Here is a 14,715-nt window from a genome sequence, read left to right as displayed (position 1 = left end):
CCCAGTTCGGGTTTGTAAAAGGCAGATCATGTCTCCTAAACCTGATGGACTTCCTTGAAGCAGTCACCAAAGCCACAGATGAGGGTAAGGTGGTTCACATAGCCTATCTAGATCTCACCAAGGCTTTTGACACCATCTCCCACTCTGGAATTATAGATAAACTCACTAAACTAAGTATAAATCCCTATGTCACAAGATGGGTTGCCATCTGGCTCACTGACAGAATCCACATTATGAAAGTAGCAGACTTCAATCCGGCTTCAGACCAGTGACAAGTGGAGTACCACAGGGTTCAGTCCTGGGTTCTCTCCTGTTTGGTATCTACTTTTCTGAAGTACAGGCTAACACAGAAGGTCTTTGGCTAATGAAGTTTGCAGATGACTGCAAACTAGGAGCCATAATTGAAATGGGTCTATATTATAACATCGAAGTTCAAAAACTTTGAATGATATAATATCGAACCCTTTAGTGTGAAAGCTGAGAATAGCAAAGCCTCTAAGCATCGAAATTTTACCTAAGGTAAGATTTCGGTGGTCCATGGCTTCACTATTTACAGCAGTGTGGTGTGATGGTTACGGACCGGGTTTAGGGAAGTGAGCGAACGGATGTTACGGATTGGGTTCAGGTAAGTGTGGTGCGATGGTTGCAGACCGGGTTAAGGGAAGTGAGTGAACGGACTGGGTTAAGGTGAGTGTGCAGTAGTTAGGGACTTTAGGGTTAGGGTGCAGGTGAGGTGAGTGTGTGGTAGTGACAGACTTTAGGGCTAGGGGCAGGTCAAGTGAGTTAGGGTTAGGGCGCGGGTCAGGTAAATGTGCAATTGTGTGGACATGAGGGTTAGGGTGGGGTAGGTGAGTTAGGGTTAGGGAGTGGGTAAGGTGAGTGTGCAATAGTTACGGAGCTTACGTTTAGGGTTGGGTTAAGGTAAGTGGGTAGCTAGTGGTGTATGTCTGGTTTAGTGTAGGGTTTTGTGAAGTGTATGTGTGTGGATTATTTATTTTGGTGTGCTTGAGTTGTGTGTATGTTTGTTGGAACAGCAAATTTTTTCCCTGGGAAAAAATTCACTATTCTGACTGTTCGGTTTTCTGGTGTTTCGATTGAATGGGGTCTATATTATAACATTCTATGTTTTTAGACTTCGATGTTATAATATAGACACAATTGAAACTCCTAATGATGTGGACATCCTACAAAAGGGCCTCACTGAGACAGATGCCTGGTGTCAAAGCCATGGCCTCAAGCTCAATGCCAAAAAGTGCATTGTCATCCCCTTTGGTATAAACTCTGTACCCATGAGCTACCACATAGGTGGTAATCTACTTAACACCGAAAGTGTGATAAGAGACCTTGGGACACAGGTGGACAGTAGTTTCTCCTTTGAAAATCACATAGCCACCGTAGTCAGGAAATCCTTCTACATGGCACACCTCATCACAAAAGGTTTCTCATCCAGGAAAAAAGAGGTCATTGTTCCCCTCTACTCATCACTCATTAGACCCATTACAAAGTACAATGCCCCTTTTAGTATGTACCTCACAAGACATCTACAACAACTGGAAAGGCTGCAGAAATACCTCACAAAAAGGATTACTGGCCTCAAAAAGATGCCCTACGTAGACCGTCTCAAAAAACTTCAGCTTTACTCCGTCGCATATCGCCTACTCAGAGGCGAACTCTGCCTAACATACAAATCTATGTCAAACTCAGAGCTGTTGGACATGCTCCACTTAAAGAAATCCAAATCCCTCTGAGCTACATGCTCTAGGGACCTAAACCTTGTCACCACAATAAATAGAACATGCTGGAGGGATAGATTCATGTTCCAGAGATTTCCCATACTCTGGAACAAACTACCTATCTATATCAAACAAAGCTCCTCATTAGCACTCTTCAAGAAAAATCTTGATGATTGGATGGGAAATAAGAAATTCACCCCAGGGATCACCTCTGTGGCTCAGCTCGACAGGGGCACAGAAAAATAATTTTCTTGGGTGGCAAAAGCCTGGGTACCTTTTTGGCTAGGCTAATATAGACCCCTAGGGCCAATAGCCTAGTACCTACCTATGAACCTATTTACTTATAGTAAGCAGTCATCCTAAATGTTAACATAATTAATATGAACATGGGAGGAATCCCACAGTAACAAAATTTGAAAACTCTGATTACATATTTCAGTCCTTATACAAGGATGTAATAAATAGAACTATAACTATGACTTGCATCGCACAAAAATATATCAGATGAAAAAAAAACAAGTAACATATTTTACCTAAATATGCTCATGTCATACAGTTTCAAGAAATGCTCATTAAACAACTTACTCCAAAACTTCATACCTCTTCAGGCCATACCCAGTGTCTACCATGAAAGATGAGGGAAGATGGGACCTTCCATGTTGCCTGTCCTAGAGGTACCTGTTGCTTCCAACACTAAAACAAATAATTACCAAATATATTTATTCAGAGCTGTCTTTTGCCCGTATGTTTATATCTCTATTTGTACTTAGCAAAATTTAGTTTATAAATAAGGGACAAATTAAAAAGAAACATTGAAATCAAGTGGGAATTGCAGTGTCTTCTCCACAGGGGACCTAAGCTGTTGTAGCCAAGGACAAAATCAAATAGCAAATGAACAGCTATAGCCCTGGTTAAAATGGATTTAATGTTAAGCGAATGCATCACATCAGTACAATAGTGCACAGGCTATAATCCTGCAAAAACTCCTCAGCATTAAAACTGTAGGCATTATAATCATGTAACGTGTGCACTACAGGCTGTTAGTTATGTCCTATATGAGAATCATCATTATCAACCCCCTTTCCCCATTTTCTAAATGGGGGTTGGGTGTCATGTCAAATGTCGCCATCTCTCAATTCACTGTCACTCTCCTACCGTCTCACAAATAAGAAAGCTCAATCAGGTAAAACCGAGCCAGATGCAAGTAGGAGAACTCTGTGTTGTTGTCTTTAATAAATGTGTTCTGCATTGTTCCTTGAGCTGTTTTTTTTTTGTTCTAAGATCACTCTCCTAAATTCTTTGATAGTCATGTCTGACTGCCACAGATCTTCACTCACACAACCCACCTCTTTGCTGGATACCCTCTTTTCTTCTTGCCTTCTTCCTGTTTGTCCCAAATCTTTTTCACCAGATTGTCTTCTGCTTTTCTGCTCATGTGCCCAAACCACTGTAATCTGTTCTTTTTGACCTTCTTTATAATTGGAGCAAATCTGGTATCTTCTCTGATGTCTTCATTTTTTGTCTCTCCCACAGTGTGCATCCTACCAGCCATCACAGCCACTACAACTCCAGCTCCTCTAGCTTTTGCAACTGCTCTACCTTTACTGCCCAGGTTCCTGTATCATACAATAGTACTGGCTGCACCACTGTTTTATACACCTTACTTTTCAGCTTCTTTGGCATTCTTCTGCCATACACTACCCTGGCACTCTGTGCCAGTTGGCTACAGCCCCTCTGATTCTAGCCTGTAAGTTTTAAAACTTAAATATTATGAAGCTTGAATTTTTAACACATTTTTACATATTAAATGTATTAAATGTTATTGTATTTATTGAGTTTTTGTAGCCTGTCATATATGAGAGATATCAACATTATATTTTACCTAGTTACACTGTTGCAACTGGCATAACTCTGAAAGTACAGTTGTGTAAGATCTTACCATAAAAGTAGATGTTCTACTAATTACTCTTGCAGTATTCCAACACTGATGGGTTACCAGCCGAGGTAACTTGATGTCCTGCAGATGTACCAAAACCAAAGCTTCTGTATGCCCCATATTGCTGACATATGACCAATGCCCATGATTGTAGCGGTGCATAAATGGACATATGAGTGTAAGGTCCTCAGACTATTTTGCCACCAGTTGGATGCGGGATCTTCACACCCATCAGTCTGAACACAGCATTGTCATTGCCACCATCACTGCCTAGAGTTATTCAGCTATATTGAGGTTCTTGTTTTCATATGTCCACTTATGTACTCCTATGCCCATGGGCTGAGGTCATATGTCAGATGTATGGCACATCCAGAAGTTTTTGGCATTGGTATGCCAGCTGGATGTCAGGTTTCCTCGGCAGGATAACCCATCAGTTTTGGAATACTGTGACAGTGATCCACGGAAGAGCAACCTCCATGCATTGGAAATCATAACACTGTCATTCAGAAATCATAGCAGAGGGTCAGGAAGAAGAACATTTCCTTATATTTCAAAACAGACAATCTTCAGATAGTATACCCAACACAGGTATTGATAAGTAGTCTTTAGTTATAGGCTTACTTTAGTTATTTAATAATGTATGTAACCAAAAACCTGTACTAAATCTATAAAGAAAATCGTTAAATCTAGTGATGCCTAAATTATAGCAGCTGAGTGATATAGTATCGAATCCATTTGTGAAATGTAACCAACTGTAGTGTAATGCTTGCCTTCACTATATTTTAACACATTAGCTCACATTTACCTCATACATGGCACTGTTCACATACCAGAATGCATGGTTATGCTGCTTTCACACATCAACTCACTTCTTATAAATAACTGTCACCAAACTGAATGTGCTTCACTTATGGAACAATGCCTCCTCTATAACTATACCAAGATACTAGACCAAATTCCAAAAAAACTTGCTCGCACTATAAGTGCCCATTTACACTGACAGCAGGCTAAGAACAGCTCATTTGAACTCTGCCCCCCCCCCCCAGTGTATGCCTGTTTATAGATAGGCCTTACACCAAAGTAAGCCACTCACACTAACAGCAAGTCTTTTGGAATCTGGACAGACTTACACGGAGAACAATTCTTTTGGAATAGGACCCATTTTCTTACCATAGAGAAAAGGTGCAAGCAAAGAATTAGTGCACTCAGTCTTACAGATTCACAACAGATAAAAGGAAGACATAAGGAGTTAGTGCACTGAATCTTATAGATTAACCACAGATAAAAGGAACAAGCAAAGAGTTAGTGCACTGAATTTTACCAATTCACCCAAATAAAAGGAACAAGTGAAGAGTTAGTGCAGTGAATCTTATTGATTCACCACAAATAAAAGAATCAAGTGAAGAGTTAGTGTACAAAATCTTACCAACTCACCATGGATAAAATTGAGCAATTGAATTAATGCACTATTTCTTACCAATTTATCACAAATATAAGGAACAAGTGAAGAATTAATGCACTTTATCTTACCAAATCACCACAAGTATAGGGAATAAGTGAAGAGTTAGTGCATGGAATCTTAATGATTTACCACAAGATAAAAGGAATGAGTGAAGAGTTAGTGTACTAAATCTTACTGATTCATCACAAATGAGGAACAAGCAAAGAGTCAGTGCACTGAATATTACTGATTTACCACAGATAAAAGGAATAAGTGAAGAATTAGTGCATTGTATCTTAGAGATTCATCACAGATAAAAGGAGCAAAAGAGAGTTTGTGCACTGAGTTCCACTGGTTCAGTACAGATAAAAGGAGCAAGTGAATAATTAGTGCACTAAATCTTATTTAATCACCACAGATAAAAGGGATAAGCGAAGAATTAGTGCACTGTCCCTTAGCAATTCATCACCGAAAAAAGGAGCAAAACATTTGTGCACTGTATTGCACTAGTTCACTACAGATAAAAGGAACAAGAGAATAATTAGTGTACTAAATCTTACTTATTCACCACAGATAAAAGGAACAAGTGAAGAGTTAGTGTATTGAGTCTTACTGATTCACCACAAATAAAAGGATCAAGTGAAGAATTAGTGCACTGAATCTTACCTTTTCACCACAGATAAAAGAAACAAGCAAAGTGTTAGTGCACAGAATCTTACTGATTCGCCACAGATAAAAGGAACAAGTGAAGAGTTAGTGCACTGAATTTTACTAATTCAACACAGATAAAAGCAACAAGGCAGGAGGAATTTGTGCATTGAATCTAACCAATTCACCAAAGATAAACTGAACAAGTGAAGAGTTAGTGCAGGGATTCTTACGTATTCACCACAGATAAAAGGAACAAGTGAAGAGTTAGTCTACTGAATCTTACAGATTTCCCAGAGATAAGAGAAAGAAGGGAAGAATTAGTGCACCAAATCTTACCAATTCACTTCACCAAATACAAAAAGGAACAAGTGAATAATTAATGTACTGAATATTACCTATTAACCACAGATAAAAGGAACATGTGAAGAGTTAGTACGAGTAATTTTACTGATTCACCACAGATAAAAGGAACAAGGTAAGAGTTCGTGCATCAAATCTTACTGATTCACCACAGATAATAAGGGATGATTCTTATAGTAAATATTATTGAGCTGCAGCTAATTACATTATGGAGATGACAAAACTCTCATTCAACAAACCACCGTAACTTAAATCTATTATTGTACATTTGTCAATCTCCTGCACATCACTTTTAGATGTAGTGAATGAGCAGTACTATGCAAATGTACAGTTTTTGTTCAGGATTTCAGTTTAGGTGCTGTTAGCAATTAATCAAAGTTTCAGACATACTGAAATTTGCCAAAGGCCAAGTCACTACATCACCTGCATTGCAGCTTAGAGCAGCTAAGTGAAAGTTAACATTAATTTTCCAAAAATCCACACAAATATATAGCTCTAGTCTAGGAAATAAATAGCAGAATCTGGGAATCCTGAGTCAGGTGGCTACCTGTCAGCTGATCAAAGCCAGGTTCTCACAAAGCAAATTGAGTGAAAGCAATGTGACTAATTTTCTTTACAAAGTGATATGTCTTTCTGGGTTAAGCAAGCACCTCATATCCCCATGCTACCCCATCCTTAGTGTAATCAACTGTCAAGTTTCTGTACCTAGGTGCAAAGGCAAAACTGCAAATGTGGAGACCTCATTTAGTGAGCATGCTTTTTGGTGAAGTGTTTTTACCCAAGCACTTAGCTGTATTTTGAGCACTTGGCCAACAGACATGATACCAGGCAAACTTCAGAAAAGGTTCACCTAGCTGATGATGATTTTGCATGTGCTTACGTGTTGTGGTACACCTCAACATATGACTTAGTTGACAGTTGTGAATTTTGTAGAATACAGTAGTACAATACAGTGTATATTGTTTAAAAGTACAAAATTCATTCCGCATTACAGGGGCACTGTATATACAATTTGTGGGGGTATCTGTAAAATGTTACTGGATACAGCTGACATAGCTGCTACAGTCTGAGCACACTATGTAAAATGTTCATCCACCATTCACAGAGTAGTCATAACACTGCATTATTAAACACAAATGCTATGCACATGTCTGAACCACTCAGTACACTAAGTATCGAAATATAACCGCAGTCCGGCACCAAGATTGGTGTATACAATAGTCCAAGATTCACTGAAGAAAGTGCAGTAAAACAGATCTCCATGCTACACTGATGTCTCCTTAAGTATACACCCAGAAGGTAGATTAACACAGGAATACATTTTGCTTCACATGAATGTTTAAGTCCCAGTGAAGTACAGGTTCCCTTCTAGGTGGTCTGAGGTGAATAATCCCCTTATGAAATTGAACTGTTTTCAATACTGATGAGAATAAACGGGGGGAGGGGGACACGGGAAACAAGCTGAGATGGCTGAGGCATGAACCTTAATGCTGGAGTAGGATAAGCCTTGTTTGAAAAGATAGAAGAGGTATTAAAGTATTTCAGATACTTTAGCTTGTGAAGCTAGAATACCTTTTGAATGGCAAGAGAAAGAAAACCTTTTCCATTTAACTACATAAGACATTTTAGTATTTGGTTTTCAGGCCTATTTCAGAATGGATAGAACATCTTGTAAGCAGGGTAAAGTGGATGGGATCAAAATCCAGTCCTTCAAGATGAAAGCTTGAGGGCTGTCAGGTTTGGGTGAATTACATACCCACTGTCCTGAATGAGAAGGTCCATGATCAGTGGTAAAGTTTTAGTTTTTCTTCCACTGAGAGACAGAAGAAGAGACAGCCAGTGTTTCTTGGGCCAGAAAGGAGCAATTAAAATAATTTTGGGCTTGTGTAACCCCATTTTTAGAAGCATCCTGGAGATAAGTGGTATTGGTGGGAAGGCATACAGGAAGAGGAACAGGTATGTCCTCTTGAAGGAGAAGGCATCCGCTCTCCAAGCCCCTGTTTGCCATGCTCTGAAGTAGAAGAGGTGCTAGAATAAGTGAATAAAAATATTTAATTTTAATATCGAATTGCTGTGGAACTGCTCTATTTTTTGGTGTTTCTACATTCCATTTGGATTTTTTCTTTGTTGAAGTATTCTGGAGTAGAATTTGTTTGCTTGTTTGGTGTCTAAAGAGGCAAATAGATCTATATCTGGGACTTCCCATTGGTGAATGAGATATGGAAAGATCTCCCTTTTCAGCATCCATTTGTTGGGATCTAGGAGGGTTTCTCAGACTGCCTGCCAGGAAATTGCCCTGACTTGGGATGTAGGATGCTATGGGTGTTCTCCTGAATGGATATGCCAGTATCCAGATATTCACAGACTGTCCCCTCCTCCACTTGTTAATGTGCCACATACGTATTGTATTGTCTGTTTAAATGTAAAAAGTTTCTGGAGTCAGCTTGTCCCTGAAGGCCTTAATGGCCAAGAAAACTGCCATCGTCTTTTTCTAACTGATATGCCATTTTTCCTGCTGCCTTTCCCAAGTCCCCTGAACTCTGAGATGTCCTAAATGGGCTCCCCAGGCCGTGTCTGATTTGTGTGTAGTTTAAGTTTGCATTTCCTATGGCAGAACAAAATGGGCTATCTCTCCCCCCACCACAGGATGTCCTTTTTTAGGCACAGTAATAAGAAATCGTGGTTTCTAGCAGCTATAGGTATTGCACCACTGCAGTTTTGTCATGTATAACTTTGCTAATAGAATTACAATAATACATGAAACCATGTAACCCAGGACCTTGCGGAATTCTCTTGCCAAAATGGTATATCTGGTTTGAAGGTCTCTGAAGTATTTTGATAGGAACAGGACATTGTCCTGAGGAAGGAAGGCCAAAATCTATGACTACCCCGGGAAGGTAATTCCTGTGCTTGGTTGCAATTGTTACTCCTACAGGGTGAAGGTTAGGTCCACCTTCTTAAAGAAATCCATGGTGATCTGCAAGGCTGTGTGAAGTCCAGGTAAGGATATAGATGGACTCCAAGTGCCCTGCAGAAAGCAATGATTCGTGCCAGACATTTGATGAAAAACTTTGAGCAGTAGATAAGCCAAATGGTAAGACAACAAACTGGTAATGTAATCCCCCTGTCTGAAAACGTAGGTACCTCCTGTATACCTGGGTTATAAGAATTTGAAGACAGACATCCTTTAAATCCAGTCACCATCCATCCCCCTTAAAATGTTAAGGGAATTAAATTTCACATGATTAACAACTTGAATATGGGAACATGAAGGAATATCATCACACTGATGGGGGAAGAGATGTGAATTTAACATGTATACCAATAACACTTTGTTTTGCAGCACAATAAACCACTCTCTTGCCTGACAAAAGAAAAAAAATATATATATATATATATATATATATATATATATATATATATATATATATATATATATATAGTTAGAAAGCTTGTGATGAAACTATTTCTCTGTTATTTTTGTTTTACTTGGATCGCTTGTCTGTGTACTTAATAAAGGATTTTCTACTGGAAACAGACTGCCTACCCTGCTTGGATTTCTTTTGAATACTTAGTAATTCTGTACAATATTTTAAATTATATATTTTTTATTATTTTTTTGACTTGACGAGTTTAAGTTTGCTACTTCTACTACCATTGTCTGACCTGATTAATATACAGTGATTAACTAGATATATATGGATTGAAAATCTTCCACACAGAGAAGTTTCTTACACTGTTTTGCTTTTGGACCCGCTATACTTGTTTAGTGGGTTGTTTGAGACTTCGGGGATACCATGGAGATTATCTGTTTTTTTTAATATGTTTAAACTTGAAAGATCTAGGATAGGTCTCCAAGTCCCTTCTTTTCTGGTCATAAAAAAAAGTCTTGAGTAGAACCTTGTACCCACTTTTTTTCTAGGGTATTCTTTGAATGGAAACCCTACAAAGAGATTGTTTATAATGGGAAGCAACAGATTTTCCTTTTCCCTTTTTTTTTTTTTTTTATTTTGAGGAAGTGGTATATCTTTGTTTTCCAAAACTGAATTGCATATCGTTTCTTTATGATTTTCAAAACCCATTTGTCCTGCTTTAACTCTTCCAGATGCTTGTTAAAGGCTGATAGTCTTCCCACTATGGCAGGGGGGGGGGCTGGATTGCTTATGGTGACTTGACTGGACTGGGGTGGGATTTGGGAAAGTAGAAGTCATGTTCTAGAGATAGTCACAGCTACCAGACTGGGGCAGGATCATTGAATCCCCAGGTCTTGAACATTTTCAGTTTGCCTCTTTCTTTGTAATCTTGATCTTTTCCCCTTACTCTGTCTAGTCTTCCCCAGTTTGGGCAGAAAGGGTCAATATTTAGAAGGTCGGTTCCTGTTCCGTCTAGGAGTGGGAGACATGTAGAATTATTTGACAGATTTAATTTGGTTATCCTTCTTATCCAGTTTATCAAATACTTTCTCAAATGGGGATCCAAAAAGGAACTCCTTCTGTAAAAGGACATTAAGGAGCTCACCTCTTATCTTGTAAAGAGAGGGTGGGTTCTCAGCCAGGCATGTCTCTGAGTAACTGACCCAGTATCAGCTGCCCTGCATGATGTATCAAGAGCATTATTGCAATACTTAAGTAAATTTCTGGAAACCAGGCGAGAAGTATTACATAAGTCCTGGATGTCCCTATGAAGTCTCTTGTCTTGTATCCCCTCTGCCTTGGATTTAATCTGTGCGTTTAATGACTCAATGTATATGAGCAAGTGGAACTGGCTGTTGATGGCCCTCATAGCCAAGATGGCTGAAGTATACGTCTTTTGGCAATAATGGAGGACACTGGACTGAACATAATTCACATCTATGAACCTCTTAGAGCAAGAAATATGGGCAAAGCCATACATAATGGGGGTGAAAGGCCACAAAATAGGGACAAAATATTTAAAATATTGCTCTTACACACTTAGAAAGTTGATGGAAAAACAGGTTTTACACTAACACGGATTTTCTGAAGAGTAAGAATTCTGACTCTCAAATGTATATCATTATTTTCTGTTTTCAATCCCCAATGATTTGCCAGAAAACCAAAATTTTATGAGAAACATACCAAAAACATGAGACAAAAATCTGAACAGTCTGCAAAAATCTGGACAGTTGAGAGGTATGCTTAGACCCTTAATGTTTTCTGTGATGTAAGAAATGCTATGGGATATCAGCTGTTTTAGTAGAACAGTACATGTATGGAGTAAGTGTAAAATGGAGTACCTTTACATAGAGCACTATATTGCTAGTGGTAGCAAGTAAAGAGGCTGAACAACTACAATATAAACTAAACAAATGCAATGGGGCACTTACACTGCCTTTTGATTGTAGGGGGATCTGATACTTTGACCAGCTTTCAAATGGGAACCAGGATCATAGTACCCTCAAATCAGTCTTAAGCTACCTGCTGTTCTTATGTTTCATGTCGTAAAGTTTATTAAGCAATGAAATGTTCACTGAGACTGGTAACCATGGAGAACACTGGGTTGAAATAGTGTCTTTGCAACAGTGATACACTTCAGCCTTAACACTTCAACCACCACACAAATACACTATTTCAGCCCAGTGTTCTCCCATTACCACCAGTCTTTTTACTAAATTAGTCCAGCAATCTGCTTTCACTGTCATTTGGTAGGAGCTTCTTGGATGCCCAAGGGGTCCTTTAATGTATACTGTAGGCACCACTGATAGATCTCTCACTGGGTTTTTATAAAGGTGCTTATGAGATTGCTTGTGAGATTTTAGCACATTATAGAAGTGACCCAGCTTCCTATGAGCAGGGGGGGAGGGGATTTGGGGTGCAGCGATATGTCTTCAAACACATCATTCAGGACATGAACTGGTGGAAGTGCCAAAGTTAGGGGGTTCATTAGCTGTCTATAATGAGTTTGAGCCTTAGAGAGCCTTAGAGAATTCCCCTAGACTCTGAATTTAATTCTTCCTTCATCCTGTGAAGGGTGTCACTAAAGGATAAATCCTCAGGGTGTGAAGCTGAAGATAAGGTGTCATCAGAATCAGAATCTTCAAAATTCTAGGAGGAAGATGTTCTATATATGCTAATTCGTCCTAATTTCTGCCCCTGAGGAATCTAAATCTCCTTGAGGGGAAGTATCTCTTTTCCCAGTGGGGAATTCCTGGCACAGAATCCTTTTTAAAGCGTAGTTTGCCTGGTCTTCATGAAATCCATGAGGTCCTGGGCCAGTCTGATCAAGTCTTGTGGAGAGAACTGTGAAGAAGAGGCAGTGGGCTAAGGCAACAATGGCTGGGGTAAACCTGAAGGCCTCTCAGGTTTGCATGCTTGGGGCTTAGGGGAAGTGAAGGCCTCAGGTTGTGGGTGGGCAGATGCAACCTCAGTCTAGTTCCTTGGGATCTCCTCCCTAATAATCAAAGTTATACTACCCTCACCCTTGATCACCGGTACACAGGCATCAGAAGCTGTAGCCTGCTCATCTGCTTTGGACCCAAGTGACTTCAGCCTGATGTCAGACTGCAAACTAGGGGCCTTAGTTTTGGCAACCTCTGGAGGGGTTGTGCTGGAGGATGTTGGCCTAGAAGGCATCAGACAAAGGGTCTACAAAGGCACCTAACCTGTATCTGTGACAACAATCTTGGTTAAGGGTCTGGAATAAGAAATGTCCTCAGAATCCCTGACATCCCTGTACTTCAGATGTTTATCCTTACTTTTTTGGATGGAGAGTCTGGAACTGGTGGATCCCAATGTGCACAACGAGAATTCCTTTCTAGAATCCTTGCTTGACTCCATGAGTTAACTGAAGGGACTTGACTCCGTGCTTAATGGTCTTGGAATTGAACCTTGTACAATACTGACAATTTTCACCATTGTGCTAAGGGACTAGACAAAGCAAGCAATGCAAATTAAAATCTTTGTGGAGAATTTGCTTCCTATAGGAAAAAACAATTTTTTTTTTTTTTTTAACATTAAAACAAAAATGTCCCCAACAGGGTGCTTATCTGTAGGTGTCAGGAACTCTGGTGATTCAAGACAACCTATGGACTACTAATGTAAATTAAAAGTGTTGTTGAGCATTGGACTACATAGCAAGAAAGAACTGAAGATGGCACCAGATGATGTCTATTTTATACCATGACATCCAGATGTTAGTCTGCATGGATGCCCACCGGCTGGGGGATGGTGAGAATACTCTATTATTCAAGCCAGCCACCAGCTTCCATAATGGCAGGAAGACCCAAGAATCAGTGCTGCAACACTGAGTACTATAAACATGTATACTTACAGTTAAACATTAAAACTAACAGTTCAAAAATTAAGATTTTATCCTCTGTTGTTGTTGTGTCTTTCGGCTTTTCCCGGTTAGGGGTCGCCAAAGTGGAACTCCGGTCCGCTAATGATTGGTAGTTGATTTTTACATGCCGAGTTACCAGCCCTGATGCACAACCTTCAACGAAGGTACGCCCATTCACGCATGTCTCGACGCAGAAGAGGCTCTAACTGAGAATCGAACCAGACAGCGTCTTACTGTGAGTAATTTTACATAATACATCTGTCACAGAAGTGGCTCAACATTATCCCTCCCCACCCCCAGCTACTGTTGTTTTCACTGTGAGAGCATTATTGTCAGGTAAAAAGGAAAAGATTTCAAGAAACTATGTATGTGTAGAGAGAGACTAGAGAATTGTGATGAAGCTTGGAGACAGACTAGGGAATTCTGATGAAGACCGTGTTATGTGCAACTTACCCCGTAACTAGGAAATTGTGCAAAATAGATAGAAGAATTAGTCATTATCTGCAAGAAATTCTGTTTCTGTGCCTCATACCTATCATCTTTGCATGATAAACCACAGCACAACTTTTTAGCAGTTTTTTTAGACAGAGTTGTTTCCTCCTCTATTACTTTTAATTCTGAAAAAAAATACTCCCAAATAGCAGTTTATGCCGAGCTTAAATCAAATTTGATTATTCCTGCCTTCAAATTTAAATGACTTGGAACATCTTCTAATTGAAACATTGATTCTTGATTTCCCTATAATAGAATTTAAGTATCTGACCTTCTGAAGGAGACAAAAAAAAACACTGCTGAATATTCCAGTACTGCAAGGATAATAATATATCCAGTAATGTTACATACATAAAATATTTTAATCTTATCAATAATATTGTTGGTTAAACCATTTGTTTACAGTGGGAAACAAGTTTATACCAAATTTGTATTGTTAAATCTATATTGTCATAAACTATAAACTATATCAATTTGCTTTTATTGGTGTAGTTAGTGTATTGTGTTCCCTCTACAATGCAAGTCTGGTTAAAATATTAGGCTGGTGTTGGAATTGTCAACCAAACTAATTATTTCAAAGTCAGCTGTATAATTTGTTGTCCACATTTTTCATTAACTGTATCCAATATGTATACCTTTGAATGGAAAAGTCTGCAGCACACAGCCTTAGAAAGAGTTCCCTGAGTTATACTGTACAACACAAGAGATCTGCAAAAATTAAACAAACTCACTTTGTAAACGTTGGCCTTTTTATTTTACTTCTTTCTTAATTTGATGTGTTCTACTCACAACAAAGAAATAAAGCC

Source organism: Protopterus annectens, chromosome 13.part0 (assembly GCF_019279795.1).
Source record: "Protopterus annectens isolate FY-2018-M chromosome 13.part0, PAN1.0, whole genome shotgun sequence".
Classification (NCBI taxonomy): Eukaryota; Metazoa; Chordata; order Ceratodontiformes; family Protopteridae; genus Protopterus; species Protopterus annectens.
Note: the sequence above shows the minus strand (reverse complement) of the source record.